Genomic DNA, 14046 nt, shown 5'->3' with positions numbered 1-14046 from the left:
GAGCCCACGGAAGGGCCTCCTCGGCCGCCCTGGCGGCCCCTCCCCTCTGCAGCCACGTGGGTGGACAAGATCCGTTTCTCAGGACCCGAGAGAAGCCCACCGTCTCCTTCGCTCAGTCGTGGGACGCGGGTGTCCTGAGTGTCTTCTGGCCTCTGGGGGACAAGGGCGAACAGGACAGGCAAGACCCCTGTACCGTGGAGCTGAGGAGGAAATAGGCACGTCTGTCAGCAAAACCAGAAAACAGGGCATTTACGAAAAGGCAGGGAGGGGCCTCAATCGGGGAGACGGACGGATGGGAGAGGGGTGTGGAGTGGGGGGCGGAGTGTGGTCAGAGGTGCCCCTCCGCCGGCCGCTGGAGGGTGTAAAAGGCCAGCCATGAGACATTGGGGGGCAGGAGGGTGCTGGTGCCTCACTGACCAGCTTGCTGCTCCAAAAATGTGGTCATTTCCACTGGCTCCTCTCTTGTCCCTCCCCCAGGCCCAGGGCCTGCCATCCTGGTCCCGGGAAAGGACTTCCTCAGCTGGGGAAGCTCTGACGACACTCAGGTGAGTGGGAGGCAGGCGGGGTGGTGGGGCGGAGGCTTGCGTTGCCTCTCCAAGCTGCATCCTCTCCCAGCTCCCTTCCTGCTGGACCTGCCTGCCACGACACCGTGGCAGATGCCACTGGAGAAGCATTCAAAGGAGGGACCAAGCCACGGATCCCTGAGGAAACAGACAGTTAACTGTTACATGGACGAATGCCCAGCCTTGTAGGCAAAAAAGACATGGACCAGAAGCCCTATGCCACGCCGATGAAATGAGACACAATTACGAAGGGGAAAAGCCCAGTGCTGGTAGGGGTGTGGGGCCGGTGCTGGTAGGGGTGTGGGGCCGGTGCTGGTAGGGGTGTGGGGCCGGTGCTGGTAGGGGTGTGGGGCCGGTGCTGGTAGGGGTGTGGGGAAACGGCAGATCCGACGCAGGCTGGAGACCAGTCGTCTGACTGAAACAGGAGCTGTGAACCCCACGCCCCTTGGGCCCAGCAGGTTGTCTTTTGGCGAAATGCTTTGCCGGTGTCTTCGGGGACAGAAACATCCATAGGGGCGCTATTTGAAAGCGGGAGGCGGATAAAACAAAACAAACAAGCAAACACCCAGATGCCTGTGCTAACACCTGTGGGCAGCTCACACGACCTGAGATGCCCAGCAGGCAGGGGCTCCTTAGTTCTTACAACCCCTCTGCCAGTGTGTGTCTTACGGGCCCACCTCACAGATGAAGACCAGGAGGTGCAGCAGCCAGCCGTCCTCAGCTGGGACGCGGAGCTGAGGCTTGACCCCAGGCTGCCCCATCTGACATGTGGGGGCTCCCCACCCATGCGATTGCCCTGTACCATGAAGGCAGAAGTGACGTTCAGCTGTGTGTGTGTGGTGGTGGTGGTGGGGGGGGCTATTCTGTCACCAGGATGTGACCTGAAGATTAAAAATAAACCCAGGGCTTCTTTCTGCTTCTTCCGGGTGGTAAAGGGAGCCTGCTGCCCGGCAGGCACGCCCTGGCCACGGTTCTAGAGTGCGGGAGGGCCACCATCTCTGGGACCTGCCATTGGTGGCTGGTCTCGAGGCGGGCAGGCCCAAGCTACAGAGCCAGCACCCTTCACGCTCCTTGACCGGAGCCAGCAGTTGAACTGATGCCCCAAACCCGTGTTTCCCTAGGGCAGCCATGGGCAAACTACGGCCCGCGGGCCGGATCCAGCCCGTTTGAAATGAATAAAACTAAAAAAAAAAAAAAAAAAGACCGTACCCTTTTATGTAATGATGTTTACTTTGAATTTATATTAGTTCACACAAACACTCCATCCATGCTTTTGTTCCGGCCCTCCGGTCCAGTTTAAGAACCCATTGTGGCCCTCGAGTCAAAAAGTTTGCCCACCCCTGCCCTATGGGCAGCGGTGTGTGGCCTCGTGGTTGGAGGAATGGGAGGGTAGAGGACAGTTCCAGGGACCTGCAGCCTCAAGGAGGTGGTGACATTTTGGAGAGGCCCATGGCATGGGGCAGGCTTGGCGATCCTCTGGGAAGGGGCTGGAGGGGACACGTCTCGGTGGCAGTCTGAGGCTGGTGGGCGTGTTGCTGTGCTACCAGCTCTCAGGGAACAGTGGCTCCTGTTCTTGTGGTCCCTGCTCTCCATCTCTAAGAGCACAGAGCTTGGCAGCTGGCACACTCTTGGCTATTGCCAACTATTGTTCCCCCCATTTTATGGATTAACAACTGAGGCCCAGAGATGCTCCAGGTCACAGAGCCTCTGGACTCAAAGGCAGGCTGTGCGATTCTGAGTCTCCCCCCGGGGCCTCGCCCTCCCCGCTGGGCCAGTTCCCGGGCCAGCTCCCGCGCTCTGCTTTCCTGGCGGGCAGCCCTGGTCCTCCCTTTGTTCTGCTGTAGCCGGCGGTGCGGGGCAGGTGGCGTCGCCCTCCTCAGAGGGAGGGTGAGGCGGTACACACAGGTTGTTATTTACTTTCCTCTCCATGGTTCCTTCCAGGCCTGGGCGCAGGTGGGCATGGGGCCAGGCGTGCAGGCGGGAGGGTTTGGCAAGGAAGGGCATCTGGCTGTCCACTCCCCTCTCTCTAAGCTCCTGGTGGTGCCTGGAGCCCCTGGCTGGGCCACCTGCAGCACAAGTGACCAACTGTCTTCGTCCGTCCGGGACTGAGGCGTTTCCCGGGAAGCAGGACTTCCAATGCTAAAGCCAGGAGCGGCCTGGGCACACCAGGGCACGTCGATCACCCACCCGGCAGGAGACAGTGTGGGTGGGCTGTGGGTGGGAGAGCAGGTGAAAGGGGACAGGCCAGTCCCCTGAGGGCACCGAGCTGCTCCTTTCAGCCCAGCTGCCTGGGGGTCCTATACCTGGCCTGGCTGCGACATCAGGCAGCACTGAGTGAAGAGTCCCTGTCCTGTCCCATAGTAATGAGTTGTTACGGATTGTGGAATTTGTGAAATTGTCACGGAAGTGACAGTCGGACACTGTGAGGTTCAGGAAAGAGCCTTTAATTAAAGCAGCGCTGCTGGTTCAGGGGCCTCTAAGATCCAGATCCTGAACAGCCTGGACAATGAGATTCTCTCTCTATATATCGAAGGGGTTAAAGAGAACAAAACGGGTCAGAGAAAGACTTGTTGTGCTACAGATATCCTGTAGAAAGCTGCAGCCTTGAGCACAGCACAGCACAGCTCAGATAACCAGGAGACACCTGGCACGGGAGGAACCAAGGACGGGCCAGACCCGTCTCCCACGTTCTTTCACAAATGGAGTTAATTATCGGCCAGCAAGTGCTGCCTGCGGTGGACGGCAGGTTACTGGGACTAATTCCGATTGCTAGCCCCTGAAACTGTCTCATTGTCCCTATCAGAGTCGAGAAAGTCATTTTAACTCTCAGAGCCCCAGCTTCCTCACCTGTAAAATGGGGATACGAGTCCTCTCCCCTCACGGGCATAGACATCTGATACAGAAGAGCATGCAGGATTATATTATTAGATTTCTTCTCAAAACCCAGCTTGCCGCCACCTGTAGAATAAAGCCCAACCCCTCCCCCGTGGACCCTGTAGTCTGCCCCTGTGATCTCTGGCTGCATTGTCTGCTCCCCTCTGCTCACTTTGCTCCAGCCATACTGGCCGCCTGGCTGGCCTAGACCCAACCAACCTCTCTCTGCCTCAGGGCCTTGGCACGTGCTGTGTCCTCTGCCTGTAGCACCTTTCCTGGAACGGCCTCCTCCTCATCTTTGGGCCTTAGTTTAAAAGTCGTCTACACAGAGCGGCCCTCCCTGTCTACCTAATTCGAAGGCATATTTGTCGTCTTGGGGACAGGTCATGTCTTAGCTGGTTCGCTGTGGTGTCCCAGGGCCTAGGACGAAGCCTGGCTCTGAGCAGAGCTTAGACATTTGGCCAGTGGATAAATGAATCAGTGCTGGTCTGCGGAGAGCCCCCCGGAGACAGAGCCCAGGGTCTTAAACCCCTTTTCTTCTCCCAGCCTCAGGTTCCGCATCTGTCAGCAGGGATGAGAGGAGCAACCGTGACTGTACAGAGTAAGACTCAGGGACTGGCACTTCTGCTGACAGAGACCCCACTGCACCCTCCACCCCCCACTCCTGTGTCCTAGGACCCCATGTACGGTGGGTACCAGTGTACTCACTACTTTCGGACCAGGAAACTGGGGCCCAGAAGGGGCCGTGCTGCCCGGTTGCCCAGCACAGCAGCTCCGAGCTTGCTGCTGTCTCCCAAGCAAGGCTGCCCAGTGCTCCGGCCAGGAGGGGCCCGGCTGCCAGAGCTGCCAAGCAGGCAGCTGACGCGTCACATGCCTTCCGCCCCCAGGGGCGGGCGTGCACCCCTGCAGACTCCAGCACATTGTCAAGGCTGTCAAACAATGTCCCTGCCAGGGTTTTACAAGAACCCAAGAATCACTGCCCGATGCCAAACACCCTCTTAAAACAATACCTCTAGCTGAGTGCTGCGGCCTCTCCTCGGCCATATATAGGCAAAAGCCGGGGAATCCCTCGCCGGCCCTGGGCTGGGCTCCAGGGGGCCGCCGGGCCTGGGCCTGACCCCGCATCTCCCGCCTTCAAATCCAACACGGTCTGCCAATGGGTCAGGGGTGGGCTAAGGAGGCCAGGTGGGCAGAGCGGGCTGCCAGGCTGCAGGGCTCGGCCTATGCAGGGCCCCCGGCATCCCATCAGCTTGCTGCCAACTCAGGCTCTTACCAAATAAGGCCCGGGCCGCTGGGCCTGCACCGGCTCAGACACCTACCGTGGGGTCGCGCCTAGCAAAGTGCCGCCGAGGCTCTGAGGCCCACCCACCCCAAGGAGCCCCACTGTACGCTCTACTTTCGGATCAGGAAACTGGGGCCCAGAAGGGGCCGTGCTGGTGAGCATCCCCGGGGAAGAGGAGCCTCCATTTCGAACCTTTGGAGAGTTCCATGGGGAACATTCAGCGAGCACCACTCAGAACCAGAGCAGAGAGGAGGCTAGGCGGACAGGGGTTCCCGGATCCCCAGCCGCCCTCCCCACAGGGCACACACCCACTGCTCCCACGTCTCCAGGGCATCCCGCTGCTCAGCATCATCTGTGGGTCACCAGTCACGCCAGTCAGTCCCTTCCAGGGCCTGGTCGGTGAGGTCAAAGGGAAGACTGGCCAAGGGGCTAGGTAGGCAGCCAGGGGCTCCAGAGAAAACAGGTCCCCTGGACAGTGACAGGTCCCCTGGCAGGAGGGGGTGTGAGCACCAGCTAAAGGGGGAGGACCGCCCCCCCCCCCCCGTCCCCCATCCCCAATCAGCTGGAGTAGCACCTGGGAGGAGCACCCTGCAGGCGGGGGACCGATGGGCATGACCTGGGGCCAGAGGCTTGTGGTATCTCGGAGGCTGCTATGGGGCATGGGGCTCCCAAGTCCGCCTGCCAGGGTTCCACCCAGCACTTTGCTACTTGGAGCCTCAGTTGTCCATCCTTGAAATGCGTGTAACACAAGCCCTACCTCCAGGGCTTCAATGGGACAAAGCGTGCGGAGGGCTCTGCGGGGAGCTGAGGATTAAGTGGGATCCTGGGTGACGGAGGGCACCTCTCCCTTCCGGGAAGATGGGGGTGGGGGCAGCGGGAGGCCGGGGCTCTCCCTCTGTCCCTAGCTTTTCAATGCCCTCCCTGCTTTCTCATGAGCCTCGGGGTGCCAGGGTGGTATCTGTGTCTGGGAATGGCTAGCTATTGCACATGTGAACACACACCAGCATGTGAGAGTGCATGAGCCTCCATGAGCACAGCTGTGCAGGTGTGAGCATATGCAGGAGTGTGGGCGCCTGGGCCCCGTGTGGGCCAGAGGATGCTGGGGGGGATTTGTGGTTTCTGTTGCCCGGTTCCAAAGCCCTTTCACCCATCCTGGGAAGTCAAGGGGCTGGAGCCCGCCGGCTGGGCCCTGAGCCCCTCTCCCAGGATTGGCTACAGAATTAGGGGCCCAGTGCAAAATGAAACAGGGCACCCCTTGTTCAAAATGTGTCCACCTTAAACATGGCAACAGCAGAGCCTTAAACCACATGTGAGGACCTTCTGATCGTGGAGTCTGTGTGGCCGCCCAGCCCTGTCTCTGCTCCCTGGCAGCTCGGTGTATAGCCTGGGCCGGCCCACGGGACACCCAGCCCAGCAGTGGTGGTGGGTCAGCGGGAAGGGTCTGTAAAGTCTATGAAGCTACCCCCCACAGCCCCCCAAACTTGGAGGCAGGCCCTATAAAAAGTGCTTTCCCAGCCGCTCATTTAAGCCCAGGGTGAGGTTTTCTCCCGCGGACCAGAGGGCATGGAGTTTGTGTAGCTCTTGTTTAGAGCCAGGTGGCCGGATGCTGTGGGCGAGGCTATGCGTGGGCGGGACACCCATTAGGTGGCCAGGATGGCTCTGCTGGCTGGACGGGTGGCCTGGGCAGAGCTAGTGAGCCCTGGAGGTGTGGGCGGGTGCAGTGGGGTAGCAGGGTATCCTGATATCTCCTGCACAAGAAGAGGAGGCTGGCCTGGCTGGTGTGGCTCAGTGGTTGAGCGTTGATCTATGAACCAGGAGGTCACAGTTCGATTCCTGGTCAGGGCACATAGGTGGGGTGCGGGCTCGATCCCCAGTGGGAGATGTACAGGAGGCAGCCGATCAATGATTCTCTCTCATCATTGATGTTTCTATCTCCCACTTCCTCTCTGAAATCAATAAAAATATATTAAAAAAAAAAAAAAGCCAAGATGACCACCCTCAGAGAGCAAGGCCCCGGGAGGGCAAAGGACGATTAGCCCTGACATGCGGTTTCATGGAAGAGGTCCTCCCTTTCTCTCTCTCTAAAAATCAATTTAAAAACATTTCTTTAAATTAAAAAAAAAAAAATCCCACCTCTGGAACCGAGGGTTGTTTCTATGCTGCACGCCAGCCAGCCTTTTGTAGCCTGTTTCTCATCCGTAAAATGAGAACAGTTAAGTGTACTGCTCATTCCTTCAGCTCCTCAGCAAGTATTTATTGAGCATCTACTATGTGCCATGGGCCATTCTAGGCACTGGGGTACAGCCGTGAACCAAGCAGCCCCCGTGGGTTGTGAGAGTTGAGGATGCATGCCTGGCCCAGGCCCCCTGTACAGGCAGGCCAGCAGGTGGAATTCAGCAAAACAGGCCAGAGCTGAGATGACCTCTTCTGTCCTCAGGTGGTGGGGGACCAGGCAAGGGCCAGAAGGGAACAGAGAGAGGATGGGGGGCCAGAAAGAGAAAGAAGGATGAGGGAGAGGAAGGAAGGAGGGGTCGTCACCGCCATCATCCTCTCTGAAGAAATGACAGTTGTCAGGCACTCGCTAGTTGGCCAGTCACTCTGCTCAGCTTTCCACTTGTCCTGTCTTGTGGACTCTGAGGACCATCCAGCGAGGCAGGAGCCCCATTTGACAGATGAGGAAACTGAGGCTCATCGGGTGAAGCCACTTGCTTAAGGTCACACTGCTTGTGAGAGTGGAACCTGGGTGGATCCTTCCACTGCCAATCTTTTAATTATAGAGGGGACGAGCGGAGAAGCAAGGAGAGGGGGACAGGAGAAAGAGACTTGACCCGGGGAGGAGAAAAGCCCCCTCCGGAGGACTTTCTGGACCCCACCTCGTCCTCCTCTCATCCCTGCCTCTCTATGGTCTTCTGCTCCCGGGACTCAGGCTCGGCCCGGCTCTCAGGGAAGCCTTTGGGCCTGGCCCCGGAGTCTCCTGAGAATGTGGCAGCTGTTATTCCTCCCTAAAGATGGTGCCCCCACCTTGGGGCTGGATTCTTTCCTCAGCCAGGGACCTGGCACCTCTGGCAGCCCGGGGAGGCTATTTTTAAACCACACAGCTGGTTTTGATCGTGGCTGCTGCTATGTGTGTGTGGAAACTCTGGGTTCGTTCTGCCAACACTCAGAGCGAACATTGCAAATAAGCAGGGATGGTGCTGATCAAAGTGGAGGCTCAGGAAGAATGAGGCTGCAGCCAGTGCTCGGTTCGCACCTGGGCCCTGGGAAGAGAAGAGGGTGACAGAGCCAGAGCCAGGCAGGAGCTCCCAGGTCGGGACACCACAGGGTTTAGGCATGTTCCCCGAAGATGTAGATGAAGCCTGGGAGGGGAGGAGTGGAAATGTTAGCAGCTCGGAGTTCTGTTATACTCATTTTCCTTCTGGGAGATGGCAGGACATATAGGGGTTGAGAGCATGGATTATGCAGCCAAACAAACCTGCTTTTCAGTCCTGAATCTGCCTGTAACAATTGCATGATTGTGGGTGTATCAGTTAGCTACTGCCGTGTGACAGATCACCCCAAACTCAGTTGCTTAAAACAACATGACTCAGTGAGTGAACAATATAACCTGAACCATCAGTTGGATAGTTCTGGTGTAAGCTGGGGTCTCCCTTACATTTATGATCAGCTGCTGGGTCAGCTAGAGGCTCTGTTTCTGGGGAGTGACTGCTATCTAGGGTGATGGGGGCAACTGGGTAAGGTGTCTCTCACTCTCTGGCAGGCTTGGTCTCCTGATGGAGATAGGAGTCTAAGAGAGAGAGAGAGAGAGAGAGAGAGAGAGAGAGAGAGAGAGAGAGAGAGAGAGAGAGAAAAGAAGCATGCAAGGCTGTTTGAGGCCTCAGCTGAGATTTGGTGCAACACCACTCCCAGCAAGTCTGTTGGCCACAGCAAGTCACAAGACCCACCCACATTCAAGCGGTGGGGCTGCCGCTGCAAAGCCACCTTGCAAAGGGTTTTGAATGCAGGGAGGGATGGGGATTGAGCCTCCTTTTTTTGAATCAGTGCACCACTCTGGGTACTCAGGTAGCTCCCTGAGCCTCAGTTTCCTCACTTGTAACCTGGGAAGAATATGGGTGCTGTGGCAACTAAATAGGTGATGTACGTAAAGTCACTAGCAAAGTGCTGGTAGAGAGTAAGTGCTCAAGATGGGAGCTGTCACAGTCCCTCGAGGGGAGGGATTACCTCCTGCCCCTCCCCCACCATCTCTGGGAACCTGCCCCAGAGGCCCGCTCTCCTCTCCGGAGAAACCCCGCTCCAACGAAAACCTGCTGCTGCAGAAAACCCAGCAGAGCCAGGAGCCTTTGGCAAACATTTCTCCCACTTGCCTGCCTGCCTCGGGTGTCAGAACCAAAGGCTCATGAAGACTCACAGACTACTGTCCATCTGTCCTCCAGCCGGGCAGGCGTCTTCACTTTTTATTCAACAACACCAAGCACCTACTGTGTGCCAGTGATCTCTGCAAGGCCAGCTGTTTAGGTAAAGAAGTCCTGATGAAGTGATGAACAGCATGGGGGTTAGAGTTCATAATATTGTGCTGCATATTTGAAAAGTGTAAGAGACTGGACCTTCAAATGCCCACCACAAGAAGGAAAAACCTTCTGTAATGATGCATGGTGACCGTGTCTACTAGTCCAGTGGTCGGCAAACCGCAGCTCGCGAGCCACATGCGGCTCTTTGGCCCCTTGAATGTGGCTCTTCCACAAAATACCACGTGCAGGCGTGCACGTACAGTGCGATTGAAACTTCGTGGCCCATGCGCAGAAGTCGGTTTTCGGCCTGGGAGAGTCTATTTTGAAGAAGTGGCGTTAGAAGAAGTGGGGGGTGTTGGTCGGTCGGGCGACGGGAGACAGTGCAGGCGGCCACGGGATACGCAGCGCGGGGGAGGCGCGTGCGATTCATGCACGAGTTGAGTGAGCCAGGCAGTCAGCAGTCTCATGTGCAGTGGTTAGTGCTAGTCGTGTCCGCAAATCGTGCGCAGGTGACAAAAGTACCTACTTGAAGCATAAAGTTACCTGTATTTTTCCAACCAGCTGCAAATCCTACAGGTAATTTTGTCATCAATTTAAGAACTGTAATTGTTTTGTGTTGGTGGCTTTATTATTATAAAATGAAACCTTTTTTTAGGTGCCCCGTTTGAGATGGCTACAAAGAAGAAGCAAAGAAAAACGGAAGAGGAAAACCGTGAATTTAAAGTTGAATGTATCTACCTATGTAGTTTAAGTTTAAAAAATTTGGCTCTCAAAAGAAATTTCAATCGTTATACTATTGATATTTGGCTCTGTTGACGAATGAGTTTGCCGACCACTGTACTAGGCTTACTGTGGTGACCGTTTCCAAGTGTGTACAAACAGCAAGTCATTATGTCGTGCACCTGAAACCAATATAAATGTCAATTACACCTCGATTTTAAATTAAACAAATAAATATTTTTCTCGATGTAAAATAAAATGTAAAATTAAAGAAAAATCTTCGCTCTAGCCAGTGTTTTCAGTGGTTAGAGCATAAGCTGGTGCACCGAAGGGTTTTGGGTTCGATTCCCAGTCAAGGGAATTACTTCCTGGTCAAGTGCATCCAGGAGGCAACCAATTGATGCGCCTCTCTCGTATCGATGTCTCTCTCTCTTCCCTTCTCTCTCTCTCCCCTCCCTCCTCCCTCCTCACTCCCTCCCTTTCGCTTTTTCTAAAATCAATGAAAAAATATCCGAGGGTGAGGATTAACAAAACAAAAAAACCTTTCACTCATTCTCTTCAGAGTGGGTCATTCTAATTTGCTTAGACACTTTTCCTCACTTTATAATTTCTCAGAAATTTCTTTATTCTGTTTCCTTCCTAAGGGACTCCACAGCTTTCCGACCTTCCATTCTATGCATATAAAATGGTCACACATACCAACTGTCCCAGTGTTTAAATTAAGAAAAAAAAGTCTTTTAAGAAGTCAGCTATTGCCAGACCGGTTTGGCTCAGTGGATAGAGCGTCAGCCTGCGGACTGAAGGGTCCCAGGTTCAATTCCGGTCAAGGGCATGTACCTTGGTTGCGGGCACATCCCCAGTGGGGGGTGTGCAGGAGGCAGCTGATTGATGTTTCTCTCTCATCGATGTTTCTAACTCTCTATCCCTCTCCCTTCCTCTCTGTAAAAAATCAATAAAAAATATATATATATGAAGTCAGCTATTAAGGAACATCAGTTCCTCTATCAGCAGAACTAAACAGGTTCTGAGGGTGTTTCCCGACACTTGCACTTACCAAGTTTGTCATTACACTTTCACTTGCAAGATTCTTCGTTTTCTGTCTGTTTGTCTCCCAGCACCACCCGCTGAGGTTGGAGGGACTGAGTATAAATTCCTGAACAAACAGCAGGACCAGGATTTGAACCTTAACTAAAGGGTTAGATGCTCCATCCCTCCCCCCCACACACACACACACCCACTCCGGTCCCTGTCAGGGCTACTGTGTCCACTTGCACAGGTTGTGGACTGCACAACTCCGGGGCCCCCTCGCATAGCAGGCTCTGTGACCCTTGCAGTTGGGTGGGGTCCAGCCTTTAGGCACATGGGCCATGGTTTTGCTCCTGAATCTGGAGCCTGTGTTCTCGACCTTGGCTGACCTTGGAGTCACCCAAAGGACTTATAAAGTCCTGATGCCTGGCCATGCCCCAGACCAGTTGCCCAGAATCTCTGGAGTGGGCCCGAGCGTCTGCATTTTAGGGCTCCCTAGGTGGCTCCAAGTTTGGGCTAAGGTGCAGGCTTCTGTCTGGCAGGGTCAGGGAGAGTTACATAACCCTGAGGGAGGGAGCCTACTGGGCCAAGCTTGTGTAACTAAGGTCCTGCAGCTGCCGGTGACACATGTGCCCTTCCCCCCGCCCCCCCACTCCCCCCACAGGCCCCATTTCTTCACACTGTGCAGCTGCAGCCCGGCTCTCAGGTTTCCTGCGGTCGATAAGCCAGCTGCATCGGGCAGCTGCCCTCGTGGCCTTAGGCTGATTTATGACCAGCCAACATCTGGCCATCCGTGGACTGGAGCTGCTCTTGCCCCTCCATCGAGGGTGACGAACTGGCTGCAGAGAGGCAGGGAGGGCTGGGGGCAGGGGGGGGCAGGGAGAGAGCAGGTTCCCGGAGGAGCCCGTCCTCGAGTCCCTTGCTTGGGAGTCACTTGAGGGTTGCTGGGTCCCCCGTTGAACTTGGCCGCATCAACGTGCTGGCACATTACTGGGCATTTTCCCCTCCGAGGGCGGTGAGTGCAGCTTCTGAGGGCTGGGCAGCTCACGTATGGGGCAGGTGACGAAACGCACTGGGTGCCCGGCCTGGCAGCGGGGGTGAGAGTGGCCACGTGAGCTGTCTGGGGCAATGTGCTGGCAACGCTGCTTCCAGGACACTTCCCCTCTGCCCTGCACTGTGGAACCCCGTTCGAGGGAGGAAGGCGGGAGGAGGAGGCATGGAGGAGCCAGGGTGGAAGCCAGCAAGAGACGGACCCGGCTTGCACATCTCACCATTCGCGGAAATACTCATGCCCCCCTCTCTGTCCCTGTGTGAGGTTGTGGCCCCTTGGCCATGTCTCGCCCTGGAAGGGGGTGCCCTGCTGGGACATGAGCCCAGAGACGGGCCTGGCGGACGACTGTTTCTCCAGGTCAGCCACAGCTGGTCAGCACAAGGCGAATCCATAGCAGCCCCCCCCCCCCCCGCCCCTCTTGGCTCTAATCTCTCTGCCTTTCCCAAAGAGTTTTTGTCTTCACCTCTTAGTTGGGGGCCCGGGAACTCATCTCTTTCTGTTTCCTCCTCGGTCAAGCTGGCAGTGGGGGTGGGGAGACTCAGGGTCTACTCAGGGCAGGAAAGGGGGGGACCATGGCTCCTCCCAGGCAACCCCCCAAAAGATGAAGCATTAGCTTGGCAAACCAGCTCCCTGGACAGCTAACACAGCCCCTCTGCCCATCCCTGACACGTCATCATGGGAACGTCTGTTGTGCCCTCTGCTCAGCTTGGCCGTGCCCGAGAACCGGGTGGTGGGGCTGATGGGAAGCCACCCTCTCCAGAGCTCTGCGAGTTTGTTCCGTGATAATCACCGCTGATGCTTACTGAGCACTTGCTGGGACCCTTCCCAGCCTAGACACGTAGGAGTTCATTTAATCCTCAGCCCTGGGAGCCAGGTAAACTCCCATTTCATAGATAAGAAGACCAAGGCATGGAAAGGTCAGTTAGCAAGCCCAGGGCTGCACAGCATGTGGGGGCCGCGCGGGCGCTGGGACGCAGGCTGAACTCCGGGCCTCTGTGCAGAAGGCCTGCCCGGCCCTCTGCAGGCGCCGTGAGAGGGGATGTCGCGGTCCGGCCGCAGGGGTCACGGGAGTATTTCAGCTGCTCAAGAGGAACCGGAACTCTGGAAACCACATTCTTATCTGCTCCCCGCAAAAGCTGCAACTAGGCAGCACGCAGGAGCCATTGTAGTCGGTGGCTCCTCATTGCTTGCTTGCTCATTCATTCATTCACTCATGCATTCATTTGTTCAGCCAGTGTACACTGAGGCCTCTCACGTGCCAGGTTCTGGACCCAGGTGCACAGCCGTAACCAGACAGGCCAAGGCCCCTCTCCCAGAGTCCCAGGCCCAAAGGGGAGCTCGGTGATGATTCACAGCTCGCGGCGTATGTGCTATGCCAGGTGGGAGGGCTACCGAGCCTCATTGCAAAGATGGAAGAACCTGAACATGACTCAGAGCTGCGTTCAACACTGCTTTGCCCCTGATCAGCTGTGTGACCCCAGGGAGGTGGTAAACTCTGACCCTCGGGCTCCTCCTCCGCAGATACTGGTAGTGGCCTGTTACAGAACTGTTGCCAGGTTAGTTGAGCCCACACGGGGTGGCATTGGGGGTGGGCATGTGGCTGGGCTCTGTGGTTGGTCACCATGTCTGTTTGGAGAACTTTTGCATGGTGTGGGGCGTGCTTGGTGTGGGGCACTGTTCATCTATAAAGGCTGGAGTCTGAACACTCTGAGAAGAGGCCTGGCCTCTGTCTGCAGCCACCTCGGAGAGGTGAGTTAATCCCGTGCCCTGCATGCCCACGCTCACCTGCCACTCACCTCCCCGCCCGCGGGGCCCTGGCTGCCTCTGCGGTGTTGCCCATGCTGGGCTCCCTCGCTTTGTTCGGAGGGGCCTGCCTTCTTTCCCTCCCCTGTGTGCTCCCATCTGGAGGCCTCCAGCATCGGCAGGAACCTTCCCCAGGAGGCATCCCCGAGTCTGCAGGCTCAGGGCTGTTCTCCCGGCTACCATGGGCCAGAGGCTTCCCAGGATGTCCTGGGAAGGTGCCCC

General features: G+C 56.5%; 1 long non-coding RNA gene across 1 annotated transcript; it reads left to right on the top strand.

Annotated features, from left to right (window-relative positions):
- Positions 1-297: 297 nt before the first annotated feature.
- LOC132239211 (uncharacterized) lies at positions 298-10369 on the top strand. The gene is made up of 3 exons (XR_009454002.1): positions 298-545; positions 3984-4038; positions 9880-10369. It is a non-coding gene; the product is annotated as an uncharacterized LOC132239211 (long non-coding RNA).
- The last annotated feature ends 3677 nt before the right edge of the window (positions 10370-14046 follow it).

This window comes from Myotis daubentonii, chromosome 8 (genome assembly GCF_963259705.1).
Source record: "Myotis daubentonii chromosome 8, mMyoDau2.1, whole genome shotgun sequence".
Taxonomy (NCBI): Eukaryota; Metazoa; Chordata; class Mammalia; order Chiroptera; family Vespertilionidae; genus Myotis; species Myotis daubentonii.
The sequence above is the reverse complement of the archived record's forward strand: the minus strand, read 5'-3'. Positions and strand labels throughout refer to the sequence as shown.